A 5,117-nucleotide genomic window follows, 5' to 3' on the forward strand; every position below is an offset into this window, starting at 1 on the left:
CAGACGTCTACAAACTGCTGCTATTTCCATTCTCTTTGAGGGACAAAGCCAATCAATGGCTAGAGTCATTCCCCAAGGAAAGCCTCAATGATTGGAATGAAGTGATGAGCAGATTTCTAGCAAAGTTCTACCCACCTCAAAAGATCATCAAGTTGAAGACAGAGGTTCAGACTTTTAGGCAAATGGACGGGGAGTCGTTATATGAAGCCTGGGAAAGGTATAAGGCACTAATGAGAAGATGCCCACCTGACATGTTTAGTGATTGGGTCAAACTCCAAAACTTCTATGAAGGCTTAAATTCAGAAGCAAGGAAAGGACTAGATTACTCATCAGGAGGATCACTCAACATGATGAAGACTGCAGAAGAGGCTCAAGACCTCATTGAGATTGTGGCAAATAATCAGTACTATTACTCATCAGAGAGGCAACATAACCCAGCCCCAAAGAAAGGCGTGATGGAGCTTGAAGGTGTTGACGCTATCTTGGCACAAAATAAGTTAATGCACCAACAGATTCAGCAACAAATGGAAATGATAACAAAGAGAATGGATGGCCTCCAACTAGCATCAGTGAACATAACAAATCAATCATCACTTGAATGGGGCCAAGGTGAAGGGACCACTGTTGAACAGCCACAAGAACAAGTTCAGTACATGCAGAATACTTCAAATTCTTAGGACGAATTTCATGGTGATACATACAACCCATCTTGGAAAAATCATCCCAATCTAAAGTGGGGTGAAAACCATTGGCAAAAGAACAACAACCACAACCACACCCGTAACACAAATAACCAAAATCACCATGCCACCAACACTAACCAATATAGAAAAACACAAAATACATATCAACCACCTCATAATAATTCACAAACTCACCAAAACAACTTTCCTGCACCAACATCCAACTCACAAAATTACCACACTAATCCTCCCAATAACTTCCAGCAACAATATTCAACCCCCATCATACCACCTATTGACCATCATGAGACCAGAATCTCCACTCTTGAAGCCACCTTGCAAGCACTCAATCAAACCACACAAGCACTTGCTCAAAGCACTCAAACCTTAATCAAGGGACAAAAGGAACATGAGGCCACCATAAAGAACATTGAGCGACAAGTGGGACAATTAGCCAAACAAGCTGAACGGCCAACCAATGTTCTCCCAAGTGACACAATACCCAACCCAAGAGACACAAAAAAAGCCATAAAATGGGAGGAGTGTAAAGCAGTCACCCTGAGAAGTGGGAAGAAAGTGGAGACAGAAGCCATTACTCAGGAAGAGCACATCAAAGAAGGCTTAAAAGAAGAGGTGAAGGAACAAAAGCAGGAGCAAGAAACCTATACACAAAGTGATAAATTAGCTAAGAAGGAGGCAGTGAAAGCATACCAACCAATGCTCCCATACCCTCAAAGGTTTAAAGGAGAGAACAAAGAGAAGCAATATTCCAAATTCTTGGAAATATTCAAGACACTACACATCAACATCCCCTTCATTGAAGCACTTGAACAGATGCCCCTATATGCTAAGTTCATGAAGGAATTGTTGACAAAGAAAAGATCCTTGAAAGAGGGACAAACGGTTGTGATGACCAGGGAGTGTAGTGCCATCATCCAGAAAAAGTTGCCAAAGAAGATGAAAGACCCAGGGAGCTTTCACATCCCCTGCACAATAGGCAACATGATGATGGAGAGAGCATTTTGTAACCTTGGTGCAAGCATAAATCTGATGCCTCTATCTTTGATGACGAAGCTTCAGATTCATGAATTGAAACCTACAAAGATAGCCCTTCAAATGGCGGATAAATCTATTCAGCAAGCACTCGGGGTTGTAGAGAATGTATTAGTAAAGGTGGACAAATTTTTCCTCCCAGTTGACTTTGTCATCCTAGACATAGAGGAAGATGACAACACTCCCATTATTCTAGGGAGGCCCTTTTTAGCTACTGCCACGGCATTGATAGATGTCGAAAAAGGAGAATTAATGCTAAGGGTGCATGATGAGTATATAGTGTTCCATGTCTTCAAGAATTTGCAAGACTCCACCCAAGAGGAAGAGTGTATGAAGATTGATTCCATAGATCCAAACTTGAAAGAGGCACCTGATGAGGCACTTCCAAGCTCATGCTGGAAAGAAAATGAAGAGGTGGAGGTGCTGCAACAAGCTCAAAGAATAGAGGAGAAGCTGCAATCAAAGTCAGCATTTAAGATTCATAACAAGGACCGTCCAAAAATTGAGACCCCAAAACCTGAACTATCTCCTGGAAAAGAAGAGAGTCCCAAGAAGAAAATGCCAAGAGGATGGAGAAACAAGAAAATCTCCACTGAAGACTTCTCACCAGGGGATAAAGTGATGCTAACTTACCAACCAATAGAGACATCTCCACACTTTTCTGGATACTACACAGTGAACAAAATCTTCTCACTTGAACATGTGGAAATCATCAAGAATGATACTGGAAGGAAGCTCACGGTGAGAGGGGAAGGATTAAGGCACTATGATCATCATCCGCCCTAAAGAGAGACAACCGTCAAGCTAATGACGATAAAAAAGCGCTTGTTGGGAGGCAACCCAACCAAAGGTAGTTTTCTTTTCTTAGTTAATTCAATAAAAGAGTTAAGTATATTTATCTGCATTGCAAGGAGCTAAGTTTGGTGTTACACACCAACAGAATTCAAAGGTGAATGTGAGGTGCTAAGTTTGGTGTTCCACCAAAAAATTTTCATTAAAGACACATTTTAACCCTTTGCATGATTAGTCACTAGCTCCAAACAATTAGAAAAACTACTTAACAATTGCTACTTTTAATTTAGATTTTATTTCCTTAATAGAAGCACTTGATGTTTCTTGCATGTATTCATTCCACTGCATATAAAAGTAAGCAAGGAACTAAGTTTAGTATCCCTACACCAACTTATGTCTAGAAGATCACAAGTATACATGCATGCTAACCATCTCTCAAGTGCTTGGGGACAAGCAACTTTCAAAGTTCATTGTAGGCGATCACTTCAATCTTGAAAAGGATCAAGCATCATCAACCAAAGAGACAAAGAGGGATATAAAGACCAACAATGATGATGATAAGGAGTAAAGCAAATAAACTCCAAAAGGTTGTATTGTTGAGTGATTGTCTTGTATTCAAACTACTATGATTGAAAGTGATATTGTACTCCTATTTGTCTGCTTAGTATAACTTCTTTGTAGTTCAATAACTAAGATGTTTGATATATCATAACACCATACTCTTGAAATTGCTTGCACTCAATACCTATGAAAATGCAAACAGAGAACAATCCTTTGAAAAGAATGATTGAGGAGTCAAAAATCTATTTTGAGGCAAGCAAAAGATTAAGAGAAGTGGTGGTTCTAGTTGTATGATTGTGTATTGAGGTTGCATGTTTGTGAAAACTTGCATGGGAGCTCATAGGCAGGAAATAGAGTTCAAAGAAGTATTATGGAGATTCTCAAACACTTATTGATCCAAGAAGCAGCAACAAAAGAAAGCAAAAGAAATAAAAAAAAAAAACAAAAGAACATGGAAAAAGGCTCTGAGCATCAATTACTAGGAAGAAAAAGAAGGAAATGAGAACTTAAAGAGTTACTATCCTAGTTAAATGCTTGTGGTAGAATTGTGTCAAAGAGAGAGGCTTGAGCAAGTAAATCCTAAGGGGTGTTTCAACACCTAATACCTTAAAACCAACTGGTTTGGGAGTATTGATTGAAAGCTTATCTAAAGAGCCGCTTTGAAACATGATACTTAGAGTCAAGGCCAAGACACATAAACTATGAGCTGTTTCAAGGTGATTATCTATAGAGAGATTTCCATGATATCATTTGAATGAAAGTCCTAAGATCTAAGACTTCCAAAATGTAAGGACTGATAAGCACTGGGACCTTTGCATGAACACATAATTCAGAGTTCACCCCACTATCACTTAATCACTTCACTCACCAAGGTATTACAAGCTATTCCTCAACTCATTCCAATTAAAAGAAATCTTTGTGCATAGTTCTTTTGTTGCTTGAGGACAAGCAAGGTTTAAGTTTGGTGTTGTGATGCATTCGCATATTTGCCATTTTTTACTAGTTAGTTAGTTAATTTTAGCTTAGCTTCATTCATTTTCTTTGAAATAAATAGACAAATTTGTGAACTTTTCCTCCATGCATTCATAAACCAAGAACTAAGTGAAATTTGACATAACCTATGCAAGATTCAAGAAGTTTATATACAAGTTGAGATGAATGATTTCCTTGAAATTTAATGCATAAGATGGCAAAACTTTGAGGAAAATTCTTTGGTTTATGTTAGGTGATGAAGCAAGAAGACAATGGAGCAAAGAAAGCTTGGAACAAAGAGGAATAGCAAGTTGGCAACTTGGAAACCAAGTTGGCAACACCCATTTTGTGCAACCAGGAGCAAACAGCACGTTGGCAACTTGGAAACCAAGTTGCCAACGCCCATTTGGTGCTGCCACGGAAGAACAGCACGTTGGCAACTTGGAAACTAAGTTGGCAACGTGCTAGTGTGTGTTCAGCAGAGTTGGCAGCTTGACCTCCCCCTCTTCAAGGATGAATAACTTGAACCACAGAGATCCAATTGATATGCTTCCAATTGTGTTGAGAAGTTGACATCCAGAGCTTTCCAACGATATACAATAGTCCATAATGTGGTAAGAAATGGAAGCTCAAATCAGAGGAAACTCTAAGCCCCAAAAACAAGGAAAATGAAGTGGAGAAAAGGAATGGGCGTTGTCACTGGCGTTGTTGCCAATAACTTGGGCAACAACGCCCAAATTGAAGAAAGAAGAAGCTTCAGCACGTTGCCAACGCCCATGCAAGTTGCCAACGCTCAGAATGCTTCCAGTGGGCGTTGTCACTGGCGTTATTGCCAGCAACTTGGGCAACAACGCCAGACAGCCTGACCTTCCTCTCTTCAATAGCTTGTATCTTGAGCTAGAAAACTCCAAATGAGGTGAAATCAGTGGCATTGGAAAGTAGACATCAAGAGCTTTCCAACCATATATCATAGTGAGGTATTGGAGTTCATTTGAAGGTTTAAAAGTCAGCTTCATTTAGAGCCCCAGAAACCTTGGGCGTTATCACGGGCGTGTT

This window comes from Arachis stenosperma, chromosome 5, assembly GCF_014773155.1.
Source record: "Arachis stenosperma cultivar V10309 chromosome 5, arast.V10309.gnm1.PFL2, whole genome shotgun sequence".
NCBI classification, from domain to species: domain Eukaryota; kingdom Viridiplantae; phylum Streptophyta; class Magnoliopsida; order Fabales; family Fabaceae; genus Arachis; species Arachis stenosperma.